The sequence below is a fragment of the Solanum stenotomum genome, chromosome 8 (genome assembly GCF_019186545.1).
Source record: "Solanum stenotomum isolate F172 chromosome 8, ASM1918654v1, whole genome shotgun sequence".
In the NCBI taxonomy this organism is placed as follows: Eukaryota; Viridiplantae; Streptophyta; class Magnoliopsida; order Solanales; family Solanaceae; genus Solanum; species Solanum stenotomum.
This window is the reverse complement of record NC_064289.1, coordinates 17,112,864-17,132,675: the sequence shown is the minus strand read 5'-3', so window position 1 is coordinate 17,132,675 and position 19,812 is coordinate 17,112,864. Positions and strand designations below refer to the sequence as shown.

The window sequence follows — 19,812 nt, the reverse complement described above, 5'->3', positions numbered from 1 at the left end:
TCTGTGTGTATACAAAGATACAATAAGCCTGAAATGTATATAGAAATACAATGAACTGATGTAGATAAAAATACAATAATCTCTGTGTATGAAAATACAATAACTGCTGTGGGAGTTTCTCTAACCGACAACCATCACATAAGAGCTATAGTGATGATACAGCGATCGACCTCAAGCTGCCAGAGCATCTTATACCCGGCCAAAGGTATAAGACCTGAACTGCCTAATGGGTCCACTAGCCTAATCTGAAAATGATTCATCTAAAAAATATGATCCTTTTCTACCCATGGTGGCTAATATGGTTCTATGGGGGCTGTGGGTTCTTTGAACGCTCCCCCAATTCGGTGCTCGATACTACTCCCAAAAATGTATCGGCTCTAATGTTTTTAAAACATATTTATTCCTGCTGATATGAGATAATTACTCAAAAACTAGCCCGAAGGCTCTTTGGAAATCTAAGTTTCCAACCTTGTTTAAATGTAAAGACATTTCTTTAAAACTTCTTTGGGAATACATAGTTCCCTAATAACTTTGAGAAATGAACTCTACTTTAAACTCTTTTCTTTAGTTGTACTCTTGGCTTGATGTGAAACTCTTAAGTTAACATGAAACTCTTAACTTTTGACTTGACTTGAAACTCAATACTTTTGACTTGACTTGACACTCAATACTTTTGACTTGACTTGAAACTCGAGTCTTAAAAAATGAAGCTAAAACATTCACTAAAGACTCTTGAACAACTTTAAAAACTTGCTTTGACTTACTTCACTTCTAAGCTTAACTCTTAACATCACTTGACTTCTAACTTTACTTGACTTGGAACTAACTCTCCTTGAATTAGATTATGAATTCAAGGGTAATGATTTGTGTTTGGAAGGACCCCATGATGATTAAGAATAATTTAGGATAGCTAAACTTAAGAAGAATTTGGAATTTAATTCTGAAAACAGATCATATTTTGTTCACAGAGGGAACACAGCCGCGACGCAGACTTGTTTCCCTGAAAGCAGCCTTCCTTTTCTCCTTCATGTTGCCCTTCTTAACTTCAAAGGTTCTTTTCCCAAACACTTTGTGTCATAAACCCCTCAACCTACAGTGGATTCCACTCAAAACACAACCAAATCCTGTCCCAAATCAGCAAGAACTTCAACAACTTCAACAATCAATATAAATCTTTTCTTGGAATTAAAAACGAGTTGGTGTGTGGGGGTATGAACCAACCAACACTAAGGATCGTAAAATCCCTCAACATACAAGAGATTACAACTCAAATACACAACCCAATCATGTCCCACAACCAACAATAACTTCAACAACACAACTAACAACATCAACAACAACTAACAACTTCAACAACTTCAACAACAATTTCAATCTTTTCTCAAATCATAAAAATAAGCTTGGTGTGTGGGGGGAAAGGATCACCCAACACTAAGAACTCACATACCTTGATAGGGATCACCCCCGACGAAAATCCACGATGATCTTGAAGAATCTTTGCTTGATCTTCCCTTTCTCCTCTTCTTCTCCTATTCTTCTCTTCTTCACTCTCAAGAACCCTAACTCTTTACTCTTTAAAAAAAATGAGACAAACTGATCTAAAATCAGTATAACACTTTAATATAATCAAAACAATTGATTTGTGAAAAGACCAAAATGCCCTTAAATTTCCGGATGGACTCCCTGCTAACTGCCCAACTTTCAAAGGGCATAACTCGCTCATACGAACTCGGAATCGAGTAAACTTGGTGGCGTTGGAAAGATCGTTCCAAGGGCTTTCTAAACATAACTGGAACTACTCCTGGCTCATCCTGAGCTAGGAGTTATGACTGCTCAAAGTTGGCAAAAAACTCGCTGATTTCCACACTTAGCCAAATTTCTAGATTTTGAACTTAGCCAAATTTCCAGATTCTGGACTTAGCCCAATTTTCTAGATTATGAATTACTTTCATTATTTTCCAAAAATGACTATTTCCAATTTCAAGCTTTTCCATAGTTATTTCAAATTGTCGGATGTTACACCAACATGGGTAGAAATTAAAGGGTCATACTTTTTATATGATTCCTTAATGTTTTTTAGTATAGACTAGTGGATCCACTTAGTAGTAGGTTATATATGCTGGCAAAGTATAGGACAGTTCTGGTAGCGTAGGCTAGACATTGTATCATCACAGAGCTCATAGTGATGATTGTCGGTTAGAAAATCTCCCACACAAAGTTATATTGTATTTTTATATACAAACTGAGTTATTATTACAGTCTTGTCACGCCCCGAGCCTACACCCTGGGCGGGACCGACACTCGGATACCATTTCTGGCCCCAAGCGAACCCTTGTCCTGGCTTTCTTAACTCAGAGAAAACCTAACCCAACAGAATAACTCAATACAATGCAATATTACAAAACAACTTAACTTATAAAATATGGCCATAAAGTCAACTCGAATCTCAAAATAGAATATTTACATATATACATAGATGAGAGACTCAAAACTAACTGACTGACTGTCTGTCTATGAAGCCTCTAAAATACTGAGATGGATGTTGGGACAAACCCCGCAACATCCTAATAAAACAAAAACTAAGAACACAAAATAATTGAGTCCTCCGGAATGCAAAGAGGCTCACCACTGACTCTAGAGTGCTCAGATGGATCAACGATGTGCAAGATGCTGATCCGGGGTACCTGAATCTACATCATCAAACGATACAGGCGAACTGGCATCAGTACATGGAATGTACGAGTATGTGAGCTGGAAAACTAAGCAACAAAGGCTAGAAGGAAATCCGGAAGAAACTGAATAGATTACCTAGCTCAACTCAACTCAACCTGACTGACTTCTTTCAATATAGGGCAATTTAAAATAATTGCGATATAAAGAAAGACTGTTTAAAACATGCTATAAATTCTGTGTGTATATAAAGATACAATAAGCCTGAAATGTATATAGAAATACAATGAACTGAAGTATGTAAAAATACAATAATCTCTGTGTATGAAAATACAATAACTGTTGTGGGAGTTTCTCTAACCGACAACCATCACATAAAAGCTATAGTGAAGATACAGCAATCGACCTCACGCTGCCAGAGCATCTTATACCCGGCCAAAGGTATAAGACCTGAACTGCCTAATGGATCCACTAGCCTAATCTGAATTGGATTCATCTAAAAAGTATGATCCTTTTCTACCCATGGTGGCTAACATGGTTCTATGGGGGCTGTGGGTTCTTTGAACGCTCCCCCAATTCGGTGCTCGATACTACTCCCAAAAATGTACTGGCTCTTATGTTTTTAAAACATATTTATTCCTGCTGATATGAGATAATTACTCAAAAACTAGCCCGAAGGCTCTTTGGAAATCTCAGTTTCCAACCTTGTTTAGATGTTAAGACATTTCTTTAAAACTTCTTTGGGAATACATAAGTCCCTAATAACTTTGAGAAGTGAACTCAACTTTAAACTCTTGACTCTTTACTCTTTACTTGACTTGCAACTTGATACTTTACTTGAACTCTTGGCTTGATGTGAAACACTTAACTTAACATGAAAACTTCTAACTCGACTTGACTTGGAAACTAACTTCACTTGAATTGGAAACTAACTCACTTGACTTGGATTATGAATTCAAGGGTAATGATTTGTGTTTGGAAAGATCCCATGATGATTAGGAATAATTTAGGACAGCTAAACTTAAGAAGAATTTCGAAATTAAATTTTGAAAACAGATCAGATTCTGTTAACAGAGGGAACATAGCTGCAACACAGACTTGTTTCCCTGAAAGCAGCTTGACTTTTCTCCTTCATGTTGCCAACTCTAACCCTCTTAACTTCAAAGGTTCTTTTCCCAAACACTTGGGATCATAAACCACTCAACCTACAGTGGATTCCACTCAAAACACAACCAAATCCTATCCCAAATCAGCAAGAACTTCAACAACACAACTAACAACTTCAACAACCAAAATAAATCTTTTCTTGGAATTAAAAACGAGTTGGTGTGTGGGGGTATGAACCAACCAACACTAAGGATCATAAAATCCCTTAACATACAACAGATTACAACTCAAATACACAACCCAATCATGTCCCACAACCAACAACTTCAACAACACAACTAACAACATCAACAACAACTAACAACTTCAACAACATCAACAACAATTCCAATCTTTTCTCAAATCATAAAAATGAGCTTGGTGTGTGGGAGGAAAGGATCACCCAACACTAAGAACTAACATACCTTGATAGGGATCACCCCCGACAAAAATCCACGATGATCTTGAAGAATCTTTGCTTGATCTTCCCTTTCTCCTCTTCTTCTCCTCTTCTTCACTCTCAAGAACCCTAACTCTTTACTCTTAAAAAAAATGAGACAAACTAAACTAACATCAGTCTAACACTTTAATATAACCAAAACAATTGATTTGTGAAAAGACCAAAATGCCCTTAAATTTTCGGACGGACTCCCTGCCAACTGCCCAACTTTCAAAGGGCATAACTCGCTCATACGAACTCGGAATCGAGTAAACTCGGTGGCGTTGGAAGTATCTTTCCAAGGGCTTTCTAAACATAACTGGAACTACTCCTGGCTCATCCTGAGCTAGGAGTTATGACTGCTCAAATTTGGCCAAAAACTCGCCGATTTTGCACATTTAGCCAAATTTCCAGATTTTGAACTTAGCAAAATTTCCAGATTCTGGACTCAGCCCAATTTTCCAGATTCTAAATTCCTGTCATTATTTTCCAAAAATGACTATTTCCAATTTCAAGCTTTTCCATAGTTATTTCAAATTGCCGGATGTTACAATATCTCCCCCTTGGGAACATTCGTCCTCGAATGAGGTTACTCTTATAAGGCTAAGGGTGCAACAACAACTCAAACACCCAACAAGCAACTATGCAAACACAACAACAACAACAACATGCTCATTATAATTAAAAGAGCACTAAGAAGGAAATTAATACCTTGATCTACGAATTCAAAGAGATATGGATATCTCTTCTTCATGTCTTCTTCGGTTTCCCAAGTAGCTTCCTCAACAAATTGTTTCCTCCGAAGGACCTTGACTGAGGCTTCATCCTTTGTTCTTAACCTACGAACTTGCCGATCTAAAATTTGAACAGGAATCTCCCCATAAGATAAGTTATCCTTGATCTTGATACTTTCAGTCAGTAGGATCAATGAAGGATCGCCTATGCACTTCTTCAACATGGAGATGTGTAATACCGGATGAACCGCTACTAGTTCCTGTGGTAACTCCAACTCATAAGCAACATTGCCAATCCTCTTGGCTATGCGGTAAGGTCCAATATATCGGGGACTAAGTTTACCCTTCTTACCAAACCTCATAACGCCTTTCATGGGTGAAACCTTCAAATATACCTAATCGTCTATTTCAAATTCTAACGCCCTTCTCCTAACATCGGTGTAGGATTTCTGACGACTCTGTGCCGTTTTCAACCTCTCTTGAATCACTTTCACCTTCTCCATAGCTTGGTGAACTAAATCTGGTCCTATCAACTGTGCTTCACCAACTTCAAACCATCCAATAGGAGATCTATATCTTCTCCCATAAAGAGCTTCATATGGAGCCATCTGGATGCTAGAGTGATAATTGTTGTTGTAGGCAAACTCAATGAGAGGTAGGTGATCATCCCAACTCCCTTTGAAATCGATTACACAAGCCCTCAACATATCCTCTAAGGTCTGAATAGTGTGCTCTGCTTGCCCATCAGTCTGAGGGTGAAAGACAGTACTTAAGTTCACCTTTGAACCCAAGCCCTTCTAAAAAGATTTCCAAAACTGTGCAGTAAACTGTGCACCTCTATCTGAAATAATGGAGATTGGGACTCCATGAAGTCTCACTATCTCTTGAACATACAACTTGGCATAATCTTCTGCTGTATTGGTAGTCTTTACCGGTAGAAAATGAGTTGACTTTGTCATTCAGTCGATAATTACCCAAATAGAATCATGCTACCTGCGAGACCTTGGCAACCCTGTGATGAAATCCATATTGATCATCTCCCACTTCCACTCTGGAAGTTCTATCCTCTGAGCCAAACCACCAAGCCTTTGGTGTTCAACTTTCACTTGTTGGCAATTTGGACACTTAGCAACAAACTCAGCAATGCCCTTCTTCATGACATTCCACCAATAAACTTCACGCAAATCACGATACATCTTGGTGGAACCCGGATGAATAAAATATCTGGAGCTGTGAGCTTCCTCCATAATCCTCTCTTGGAGTCCATCTACCATAGGTACGCACAATCTACCTTGAAATCTCAAAACACCATCTCCCCCTTGTTCAAAAGCTAATACTCTTTGCTTTTGAACATTTGCCTTCAACTCAAGCAAAATGGGATCTTGATCTTGCTTCTCTTTCACTTCTGACATTAATGATGACTCGGCCCTGCTCGTCACCGCTATTCCTCCTTCTGCGGAATCTGTAAATCTGACTCCCAGGCATGCCATTCTGTGCACATCTTTTGCTAACTCCCTCCTTCCTTCTTCAATATGAGCGATGCTACCCATAGACAACCTGCTCAAAGAATCAGCAACAACATTAGCCTTACCCAGGTGGTAAAGAATACTCAGGTCATAATCCTTGAGTAACTCTAACCATCTCCTCTGTCTGAGATTAAGCTCTCTCTGAGTAAGCACATATTGAAGGCTCTTGTGATCAGTGAATATGTCGACATGCACACCATACAAGTAATGACGCCATATCTTCAAAGCAAATACTACAGCAGTCAATTCTAAGTCATGGGTTGGGTAGTTCTTCTCATGAACCTTTAACTGTCTGGAGGCATAAGCTATAACCTTGTCATTTTGCATTAAGACACAACCCAAACCAACTCTATATGCATCACAATACACCACAAAACCTTGAGTACCTGCTGGTAGTGTTAAAACTGGAGTCGTAATCAATTTTTTTTCAATTCCTGAAAGCTTTTCTCACAAGCTTCACACCATTGAAATTTCACTGTCTTCTGAGTCAACTTCGTCAAAGGAAATGCAATAGTCGAGAACCCTTCAACAAACCTTCTATAATAGCCAGCCAAACCCAAGAAACTCCTAATTTCAATTGGAGATGTAGGTCTAGGCCAATTCTGCACTGCCTCAATTTTTCGAGTATCAACTTTAATTCCATCACCGGACACAATGTGGCCTAGGAACAACACAGACTTAAGCCAAAACTCACACTTAGAGAACTTGGCATACAACTTCTTGTCTTTCAAAGTCTGAAGAACTGTTCTGTGATGACTAGCATGATCTTCTTCATTCCTTGAATAGACTGGTATATCATCAATAAAGACAATAACAAATATATCTAAATAAGGTTTGAAGACTCTATTCATCAAATCCATGAAAGCTGTCGGCGCATTGGTCAAACCAAAGGACATGACCAAAAACTCATAATGACTATACCTGGTTCTGAAATCTGTCTTTGGGATATCACATTCCCTTACCCTTAACTGATGATAGCCTGATCGGAGGTCAATCTTTGAAAAACAAGTGGCACCCTAAAGTTGATCGAAAAGATCATCAATCCTCGGAATAGGGTACTTGTTCTTGATGGTAACCTTATTCAACTGGCGGTAGTCTATACACATTCTAAGGGAACCATCTTTCTTTCTCACAAACAAGACCGGAGCACCCCAAGGCAGGACACTCGGTCGAATGAAACCCTTTTCTAGGAGATCTTTCAACTGCTCTTTCAACTCTGCTGGTGCCATTCTATATGGTGGAATAGAGATAGGATGAGTATCTGGATTGATATCTATGCCGAAATCTATCTCTCACTCAGGAGGAATTCCAGGTAGATCATCAGGAAACACTTCTGGAAACTCCCTTACTATAGGAACTGACTGTAAATGAGGTATCTCAACACTAGAGTCATGAACTCGGACTAAGTGATAGATACAACCCTTCGAAACTAACTTTCTTGCCTTAAGGTACGAAATAAAACGACCCTTAGGAACCGCTGAACTGATACTCCACTCTATGATTGGCTCATTCGGAAACTGAAACTTGACTGCTCGAGTTCTATAATCTATCGATGCATAACAAGCATAAAGCCAATTCATACCTAGAATGACATCGAAATCTACTATGTCTAACTCAACCAAATCAGCCATGGTGCTCTTGTGATTGATAGAAACAGGACAATCACAATAAACTCTTTCCACTAGAATAGACTCCCCAATAGGTGTAGAAACATAAAAGGGTTCACAAAGTCTTTTAGGAAGAACCTCAAACTGATTTGCAACATAAGGAGTTACAAAAGATAAACTTGCTCCTGGGTCTAGCAAAGCATACACATCAAAAGCAAAGACTTTGATCATACCAGTGACAACATTTGGAGAATTCTCTTGCTCATGGCGACTGGTGATTGCATAAAGGCGGTTTGCTCCTCCACCTACACTAGAAGTAGCTCCTCTAGGTGTTGTCTTGTCTGGTGGAACAACTGAAGAAGACTATGCTTTATTGCCCCCATTACCCTGCCTATTCTTTGGACACTCTCGCATGAAATGTCCATTCTGACCACACTTGAAACAACCAATGGAGCCCTCTCAACAAATACCTGAGTGGTTTCTACCACACTTGGCGCAAGCAGGAGGCTTACTACTCCCTTGCGCCACACTACCCGAAGATTGTGCTGGTCTAGCCTTGAAGTCCTTCAAATTCTGGCCATTAAATTCACCTCTGTATCTGGGTGCAGGTGCTCTAGCAGACGATGGAGCAGGTCCCTTTTGCCTTTGCTGAAAGGAGGAACGGTTTGAATTACCTCTCTGCTGCCCGGACTCGTTCCTGATCTTAGCTCTCTTATTTTTGAACTCTTCTTTGTCCCTTAGCTTCTCTTCCTCAACCTGCTGCACATAAACTATCAACCTTGATATGTCCATGTCCCCGATAAGCATTGCAGCCCTACCTTTCTTGTTCGACAACCTAGACAGCCCAGCAACAAACAAGCTCATTATATTCCTCATGTCCGCAACCATCTTCGGAGCATAGCGGGATAATTGTGTGAACTTCAAACTGTACTCATGAACACTCAAGGACTCCTGCTTAAAAGTAAGAAACTCACGTACCTTGGCCTCTCTCAATTCTCGAGGAAAGAAATGCCCCAAGAAAGCTTCCTCGAAATAGGCCCAACTCACAGGTGGTGCATTCTCAACTCTGCCCCCTTTCCACTGATCGAACCAAGTTCTAGCAACATCCTTCAATTGATACGCAGCTAGTTCAACCCGCTCAAAATCTGCCACATGCATCACATCAAAAATCTTCTTCAACTCCTCAATGAAGTTCTCTGGATCCTCAGTAGTACTCGAACCCATGAAACTCAGAGGATTCATCCCCAATAACTCACGAATCCTTGAAATGTCAGCTCCTTCATGTCGAGCTCCTCTTTGCTGACCAATTTGATTAGTCATAGGTTGACTCAACATTCTAATTGCCTATTTGAACTCGGCATTAGAAACTTCCCCTTGATCTTGCACTCCCGGTGCATAGGGTAACTCTTGCTGATCAACATAACGTCTAGGAAGACGCCCTCTACCAACTCCTCGTGGAGGCATGATTATCTGAAAACACATGCAAGAACGGATTAGAAAGAAACTTTTTAGAGATTAACTCTAACGCATGAAATGAGTGTGAAAGAATGAGAAATCTTCCTAAATGTTGCAGCCTCCCAATTATAGATGTGGCGCGCTTCACGCCGATAACTAGGACTCTACAGACACGGCTTCATAGACTCCCTAGGACTCTTGAACTATGTGCTCTAATACCAAGTTTGTCACGCCCCGAGCGTATACCCTGGGCGGGACCGGCACCCGGAGACCATTTCTGGCCCCAAGCGAACCCTTGGCCTGGCTTTCTTAACTCAGCGGAAACCTAACCCAATAGAATAACTCAATGCAATGCAATATTACAAAACAACTTAACTTATAAAATATGGCCATAAAAGCAACTCGAATCTCAAAATAGAATATTTACATATATACATAGATGAGAGACTCAAAACTAACTGACTGACTGTCTGTCTATGAAGCCTCTAAAATACTGAGATGGATGTTGGGACAGACCCCGCAACATCCTAATAAAACAAAAACTAAGAACACAAAATAATTGAGTCCTCCGGAATGCAAGGAGGCTCACCACTGACTCTGGAATGCTCAGCTGGATCAACGACGTGCAGGATGCTGATCCGGGGTACCTGAATCTGCATCATCAAACGATGCAGGCCAACTGGCATCAGTACATGGAATGTACGAGTATGCAAGCTGGAAAACTAAGCAACAAAGGCTAGAAGGAAATCTGGAAGAAACTGAATAGCTTACCTGGCTCAACTCAACTCAACCTGACTGACTTCTTTCAATATAAGGCAATTTAAAACAAGTGCGATATAAAGAAAGACTGTTTAAAACATGCTATAAACTCTGTGTGTATACAAAGATACAATAAGCCTGAAATGTATATAGAAATACAATGAACTGATGTATATAAAAATACAATAATCTCTGTGTATGAAAAATACAATAACTGCTGTGGGAGCTTCTCTAACCGACAACCATCACATAAGAGCTATAGTGATGATACAGCGATCGACCTCACGCTGCCAGAGCATCTTATACCCGGCCAAAGGTATAAGACCTGAACTGCCTAATGGATCCACTAGTCTAATCTGAAAAGGATTCATCTAAAAAGTATGATCCTTTTCTACCCATGGTGGCTAACATGGTTCTATGGGGGCTGTGGGTTCTTTGAACGCTCCCCCAATTCGGTGCTCGATACTACTCCCAAAAATGTACTGGCTCTTATGTTTTTAAAACATATTTCTTCCTGCTGATATGAGATAATTACTCAAAAACTAGCCCGAAGGCTCTTTTGGAAATCTCAGTTTCCAACCTTGTTTAAATGTAAAAACATTTCTTTAAAACTTCTTTGGGAATACATAGTTCCCTAATAACTTTGAGAAATGAACTCAACTTTAAACTCTTGACTCTTTACTCTTTACTTGACTTGCAACTTGAGCCTTAGAATGAAGTTAAAACGTTCAATAAAGACTCTTGAAAAGCTTGGAGGACTTGCTTGAACTAACTTCTTAACTTCTAAGCTTGACTTCTAATTTCACTTGACTTCTAACTCGACTTGACTTGGAAACTAACTTCACTTGAATTGGAAACTAACTTCACTTGACTTGGATTATGAATTCAAGGGTAATGATTTGTGTTTGGAAAGACCCCATGATGATTAGGAATAATTTTGGACAGCTAAACTTAAGAAGAATTTCGAAATTAAATTCTGAAAACAGATCAGATTCTGTTCACAGAGGGAACATAGCTGCAACACAGACTTGTTTCCCTGAAAGCAGCTTTACTTTTCTCCTTCATGTTGCCAACTCTAACCCTCTTAACTTCAAAGGTTCTTTTCCCAAACACTTGGGATCATAAACCACTCAACCTACAGTGGATTCCACTCAAAACACAACCAAATCCTATCCCAAATCAGCAAGAACTTCAACAACACAACTAACAACTTCAACAACCAAAATAAATATTTTCTTGGGATTAAAAACGAGTTGGTGTGTGGGGGTATGAACCAACCAAAACTAAGGATCATAAAATCCCTCAACATACAACAGATTACAACTCAAATACACAACCCAATCATGTCCCACAACCAACAACTTCAACAACACAACTAACAACATCAACAACAACTAACAACTTCAACAACGTCAACAACAATTCCAATCTTTTCTCAAATCATAAAAATGAGCTTGGTGTGTGGAATGAAAGGATCACCCAACACTAAGAACTCACATACCTTGATACGGATCACCCCCGACGAAAATCCACGATGATCTTGAAGAATCTTTACTTGATCTTCCCTTTCTCCTCTTCTTCTCCTATTCTTCACTCTCAAGAACCCTAACTCTTTACTCTTAAAAAAAATGAGACAAACTGATCTAAAATCAGTCTAACACTTTAATATAACCAAAACAATTGATTTGTGAAAAGACCAAAATGGCCTTAAATTTCCGGACGGACTCCCTGCCAACTGCCCAACTTTCAAAGGGCATAACTCGCTCATACAAACTCGGAATCGAGTAAACTCGGTGGCGTTGCAAAGATCGTTCCAAGGGATTTCTAAACATAACTGGAACTACTCCTGGCTCATCCTGAGCTAGGAGTTATGACTTCTCAAAGTTTGCCAAAAACTCACCGATTTCCACACTTAGCCAAATTTCCAGATTTTGAACTTAGCCATATTTCCAGATTCTGGACTTAGCTCAATTTTCCAGATTCTAAATTCCTTTCATTATTTTCCAAAAATGACTATTTCCAATTTCAAGCTTTTCCATAGTTATTTCAAATTGCCGGATGTTACAAGTCTTCAATGCATTTAGTTGTTATCTATTATTTTAAAAGCTTTTCATATATTGCATCTTTTATTGTTGCTTTATCTTGAGTTGAGTATCCAGAGTTGAGTATACAGAGTCGAACATCTCATTATTGGGTTAAGCCTTATTTCACAGAGACGAGTATCTTATTATCGAGTTGAGCCTTATTTTACTGAGTTGAATATCTTATCATTGAGTTGAGCTCTATTTTCTCTGAGTTGAGTTGAACTATTTTCTCCGAGTTGAGTTGAACTATGTATCTTTGAGTTGAGTTGAGAAGAGGTAAGTATGTTTCTTTTCCATCAGTTCAAGCATATGTTTATGCTTTAGAGTTTCCCTTACATACTTGTACATTCCATGTACTGACTTTATTTGGCGTGCATCTTTTATAATGCAGATACAAGTATTCAGGGTCATCAACAGAAGCTTCGTTGATACCACTTGCAATTCCAGTAATCTTTGGTGAGCCTTATTATATTCTGGAGGACTTCACCTTTATCCTACAGTTAATAGTTTTGAGATGTCATGGGTCTTGTCCCAACATCCTTCTGTAATAGTAGAGGCTTCATAGATGGATAAAGCTGAGTAGTTTTCGATATGTATCTTCTTTGAGTTTTTTTACAAACTCTGAGTTATCTATTGAGTATTGTTCAGATTATTTTTAAAGTTGAGTTTATTGAATTTAATTCAATTTTAAGCTTTTGTATACTTAAGTTAGTCTTCCGCTTGTATTCATCCAGGATGAGGGTTCACTTGGGGACCAAAAATGGTTCTTGAGTGCCGACCATGTACAGGGTGTAGGATCGGGTCGTGACACTAACGGGGCATCCATTCATCAAGAATGTAGATACCGTCTGATACATGTCCTTTACCAATAATCTGCTTTGTCATAAGATCTTGAATAAGACAATAATCGGGAAATAAAGAGACAAAACATTGTAGGTTTTTGGTAATCTTACTCACAGAAATTAGATTAAAGGCAAGAATAGGTAAGCCTAGCACAGAGGACAAAGTAATAGATGAAGTGGGGTAAACGTTCCCAAATCCCTCAATGGTATAACTAGATCTGTAAGCTATGGTAACAGAGGATGGTGCTTAATGTGATCGAAATTTAGAAAAAAAATTGGGATTATCTGTCATGTAATCTATAGCACCCAAATCAATGATCCAGTTGCTTGAGAAGGAAATGATACATTTGTTACCTAACTCAGTAAGGGCAGGGGCTGGAGTAATTTCATTCTTGTGGTTAGTGTGTGCTCTTTTTCCTTCATTCAAATCTATCTTAGACAAGTCATTCTTCCTTGATTCATGCCTTCTTTTCACAGATTTTGGATGTCTCTTTTTTTTGGCGCAGATCATTTAGGATTAGTGTCATCATTAAAACATATGTTAAAATATAAGTTAATGAAACTAACAATACGTGTTATTGGTTCTCTGCCTTTATAATACCGCTCAGATTTACTGCAGCCTATCTGTTAGGCTGATATATCCAAATAGATATTGTTGTTACTGTTCTTGTGATTCTTATTGCTGGGCTTGATGTGTAACCATTTTTTCTAAGGATGATGTCTATATGTTGTCTTTCGTATTTCTGGAATTCTGGTTCAGTGCTCAATAAATCTTGTGGCAGGAACATACGCTACTTTATTTCTAATGTCATGTAAAATTCTTTTAATCCTTCAAATTTTGGACAATGGTTTTCATGAAGTTAATTTCTGAATTATTACAGCTAACTCTGGTACCTCGCAAGATCAAAATCTCAGTCAGAATCAAAAGACACTGGATGATACCAATCTGCCTAAACTCTGATTGCAAAGTTACTCAATGTTGATGGGAGGTAACAAGTACACAGTGGAATGATGCAAGCTAGTTTGGACAGCATCATCATAAAAATGATTTGATACATTGCTACTCGTTCATTTATACATCATCACCATGTGCTCGAACAGAAAGAGCCCAAGTTTATTCATTATGTGGAAGAATTATATACCTTGTTTAAGTAAACATACATATTTATATGTTACAATTGGCAAGGACTTGTTGTTTTGCGTGTACTATATCAAACAACTTCGAACAAATGGTGTTCAAAGTTAGTCTCGAGAAAGTGTAACTTTATACAATGTTTGAAGTTTTATATGGCTGAACTTTAGATATATCATGATTGAAGTTTCGTCATTTTTGTTTGAAAAAACATATACTCTGATGTGCTAGTAATTTGTGTAATTGATACATCAAATGTGAAAAAGTTAACTATTGTACAAGAACAAGTTGGTCAGTGTCTCTCCAAACACCTCTAGATCCATTATCAAACTCTCCACGGCCATGGTCATCCTTGGGCACCGTCACAATAAGCTCTCCGTCCACAAATACCGCAGTGGCCAGCTCCGGCATAGTCGAAGCAGGCAATCTGTACCTCCATGTATCCACATTCAATTGTTCATCCTCATCACTGTCTCCATTTCCCTTCCTCACAACGATCTTCGTTACCCCAGGATGAATCTCTACTGCATGCGCCCTCACTTGTCCATCCCCAGCTCCTTCTAGTTCGATTTTCGCATGAAACAGAAGAATCCTTCCTTCTCTTCCACCGCCACATCTGCGTCAGAACGGAACAGCAATTCCAGAAAGTAGTTAAATATGTGAGAAAGTCTCCGGAGTTTCTTCATTGAGGAATTAGGAATGTGTTGTTGCTGTTCTGAAAAATTAGAATGAATTCCTCCAATGTTTGGTTTCAGGGAGAGAGGATGTACTCTCATACCCTGAATTGTTGGGGTTGAAACGATCAGAAGAAGAAGAAAAATGGTGATTGATAATTGCATTTGTTTTTTGTCTGTATTTTTTAAAGGGATTTTGGGTTATAAAGAGAGGTTCTAAGAAATGAAATAGCTGGGGAGGTAGATTTAAAACAGTGAACAGGATCGAGCTTGAGGCGGTGGAGATTTCTTCGGAAAGAAGAAAAACAAGAGAATTATTTTTAACCAGATTTGGTTTGATATAGAATGAAAAATACTGTGATAATCGAAAACACATAAACAATATAAGTAAAATAGTGCAATAGTCGAAAACACATAAACAATATAGGTTAAGAACTACAAGAGTACGGCAAGTACTATAGGAGGCACTAATAGGCCTAAACCTTCGCAAGGCAAGACAATTCTCCACCCCTGCTATTTCTCAACCCTAATATACGACCTTCACTCCTCCTTATGTAGAGTCATGTCTTCGGTAATATAAACATTTTCCATGTCATGTCTAATCACTTCTCCCAATGCACCTTCTTTCTACATGCTCAAACCATCTCAATTTCTCTTCCTCGTCTTATCCGCCACAAAACTCACTCCCACCTTTTCTCGGATAACCTCATTCCTAATTTTATTGCTCTTGATTTGATTCATTGCATTAAATAATAAACATTATACTATATTAACAACTTAAACTTATATTTGGCTCACAACTATATAAATTTTTGCTTACAATTATACCCTTGGACAAGATAAACTTTGCAGAAATTGAAAAGGAATTACCAAAACATTGGTAACAAGTACAAATGTTTATACCATAAATTTATTTCTTCTAACTAAAACATGCTGGGAATTCAGAACTCAAATTTGATTTCATCCAAATATTTCAAATGGAGATGAACAGTTAACTTCCCCTATGTTAACCCTCAATAACTAGCTTATGTTGAAATCTGTACATCATCCCTGAATAACTGAAATGCAAATGGAGCCATAATATATACAAGCAGCTTGGAGGTAATACCAATTCCAGCTAGAGATTTGGTGCATGACTCATTCAGCTATGATGCAAGACTCCGTGTATCAAGGAGAGAGCAGCAACACAGAAAGACGCCCACATAGTTCTACTTTTCGCATTAATTCAGGTACATGCAAGGGGCATTTGTGAGGGCTACTTGGTCAATTGAAGAAAGCTCAAACATCCATGTTCTCCTTGTGACGCATCCTATGCCTGCACTGAGACCTTTTCTGGTTATAGTTACGCCTTCTAGGCGGTGAGCTAAATGTGTCAGGATGATGAATATCTTGGACACTTGCTGAAGACCTAAATATGCAGTCAAATGGGTCTTCAATTGCCTCCAGAACATCAGCTCCTGATGCACTCATCTACATTTATGAACAAAGACTCCAGTTAACAAATAACTTACAAAGTTGCATATTCAGCTATGGCAAAGGGTGTGTTAGGTATGGAAGAAAACATTTTCTAGAAAATGTTTTCTAATTTTTCCATGTTCCGCTGATCAATATTTTTGGAAACAAGTTCCTTGAAAATGAGAAAAAATGACGTACATAGCAAAAGAAGGGAAAACAAGTTCTACAAGTGGCATTCTTCATTGATCGTTTCTTTCTCACCTCCAAGTTCCAACACACCTCATTTCACCCTCACCACTCCACGTCGCGTCCCTACCTCCACACCCCCACCTCCCATGGTATTTTTCTAGATTATATACAAATGCTTTAAGGATAATATTTTGTTTATTTATGTAAAGAACACAAGAAAATAAGAAATAAACCCACTTATATTTACATTTTACTTCCTACCGAACACATCCAAAGCATTGACTTAGCGGAAGGAATTTATCTCCAAGAAGGGACTTGTTAAGCTTCTCCTCCTTCCTCATTTAGACAGTATAAAACCCCAGTGAACACTACACTCTGCTATTTGGGTAGGCAGCTTCCATCATTACAGGAAATTTTCACTAAATGTTACTTTTTAGTACTTTTAGCCATGTGTACGAAATTTGGTTATCTTGTCCATACTCTAATAAGTAAAATATTGTATAAAAGATATCCGACATTCTCCAGTACTACTCTCTGATTCATATTTTAAATAACTTTGAAGGCAGAAGTTGCATATTCACATTAATTTGCCTGCGCTGTAGATTGGTCTTCCTCAGATCAGTTTTCACCGAATTGATTTTCTTATTGTAAGAGTCATCATCATATGTCATATGAGCAGAAGCAAGATCTTCCTCAAAGGAATTCCAAAAGCGCCACCTTGGTTTTGGCTGGTCTGTTGAGTTATCGTAATAAACATTTTCACAGAAAAAATGTTTGGAGACACGTTGCAATACATGTGAATCATGCTGATACTTCTTCAACATTTTATCAAGTCAAAATATACATTCAGTACATAGTTAATGTTGGAGAAGAAAACAGAAGAAATTATCACAAAACACTTGAGCAAAAGAAGCTATAAGATCAGGTAAATAAAACGTTTGTACTTCTCAAAGTAATCTTTTTCCTGAACCACGAAAATGTGAAGAATCTTTTATGCATGCGCAGTCTCTGCCTTTAGCAATACAGCTCAGATTTACTGCAGCCTATTTGTTAAGCTGATATTTCCAGATAGATATTGTTGTTACTGCAGTCTATATGTTGTGTCTTTTGTATTTCTGGAATCCTGGTTCAGTACTCAATTTGCTATTATTAACGAATCTTGTGGCAGTTCATTCCCTACTCTATTTCTAATGGCATATAGGATTCTTTTAATCCTTCAATTTTGGACAATGGTTTTCATGAAGTTAATTTCTGGATTTTTCAGCTAACTCTGGTACATCGCAAGATCAAAATCTCAGTCAGAAGCAAAAGACACTGGATGATTCCAATCTGCCTAAAAACTTTGATCGCAAAGTTACCCTATGCTAATGGAAGGTAACAAGTAGTAAGTGAAATGCGCAAGTTATTCCGGACACCATCGTCATAAAAAATGATTTGGTACATTGCTACTCGTACATTTATACATTATCAGCATATGGTCAAACAGAAAGAGCCCAAGTTTGTTCATTATTTGGCTATATACCTTGTTGTTTAAGTAAACATACATATCTATGTTACAATTGGAAAGGACTTGTTGTTTTGCATATGTACTATTCAAACAACTTCGGACATATGGCGTTCAAAGTAAGTCTTGACAAAATGTAACTTTATACCATGTTTGAAGTTTTATGTGGCTAAAGTTGAGGTATATCGTATACATGATTGAAGTTTAATCATTTTTGTTTGAGAAAGCATATACTCTAATGTACTAGTAGTTTGTTTAATTGATACATAAAATGTGAAACTGTTAACTATTGTACAAGAACAAGTTCAGCGTCTCTCCAAACACCTCTAGATCCATTATCAAATTCTCAACGGCCATGGTCATCCTTGGGCACTGTCACTATAAGCTCTCCGTCCACAAATACGGTCGTGGCCAACTCCGACATCGTTGAGGCAGGCAACCTGTACCTCCATGTACCCACATTCAATTGTTCATCCTCACCGNTGTTAACCCTCTATAACTAGCTTATGTTGAAATCTGTACATCATCCCTGAATAACTGAAATGCAAATGGAGCCATAATATATACAAGCAGCTTGGAGGTAATACCAATTCCAGCTAGAGATTTGGTGCATGACTCATTCAGCTATGATGCAAGACTCCGTGTATCAAGGAGAGAGCAGCAACACAGAAAGACGCCCACATAGTTCTACTTTTCGCATTAATTCAGGTACATGCAAGGGGCATTTGTGAGGGCTACTTGGTCAATTGAAGAAAGCTCAAACATCCATGTTCTCCTTGTGACGCATCCTATGCCTGCACTGAGACCTTTTCTGGTTATAGTTACGCCTTCTAGGCGGTGAGCTAAATGTGTCAGGATGATGAATATCTTGGACACTTGCTGAAGACCTAAATATGCAGTCAAATGGGTCTTCAATTGCCTCCAGAACATCAGCTCCTGATGCACTCATCTACATTTATGAACAAAGACTCCAGTTAACAAATAACTTACAAAGTTGCATATTCAGCTATGGCAAAGGGTGTGTTAGGTATGGAAGAAAACATTTTCTAGAAAATGTTTTCTAATTTTTCCATGTTCCGCTGATCAATATTTTTGGAAACAAGTTCCTTGAAAATGAGAAAAAATGACGTACATAGCAAAAGAAGGGAAAACAAGTTCTACAAGTGGCATTCTTTATTGATCGTTTCTTTCTCACCTCCAAGTTCCAACACACCTCATTTCACCCTCACCACTCCACGTCGCGTCCCTACCTCCACACCCCCACCTCCCATGGTATTTTTCTAGATTATATACAAATGCTTTAAGGATAATATTTTGTTTATTTATGTAAAGAACACAAGAAAATAAGAAATAAACCCACTTATATTTACATTTTACTTCCTACCGAACACATCCAAAGCATTGACTTAGCGGAAGGAATTTATCTCCAAGAAGGGACTTGTTAAGCTTCTCCTCCTTCCTCATTTAGACAGTATAAAACCCCAGTGAACACTACACTCTGCTATTTGGGTGGGCAGCTTCCATCATTACAGGAAATTTTCACTAAATGTTACTTTTTAGTACTTTTAGCCATGTGTACGAAATTTGGTTATCTTG

The 19,812-nt window shown here is 38.4% G+C and overlaps 1 protein-coding gene and 1 pseudogene across 2 annotated transcripts in view; both read right to left on the bottom strand.

The window, feature by feature from the left end:
• LOC125874446 (uncharacterized) overlaps positions 1-19,812 on the bottom strand; it is a 341,050-nt gene that overhangs the window by 238,939 nt on the left and 82,299 nt on the right. The window lies entirely within an intron of this gene.
• LOC125874469 (uncharacterized) lies at positions 14,665-15,200 on the bottom strand (annotated as a pseudogene).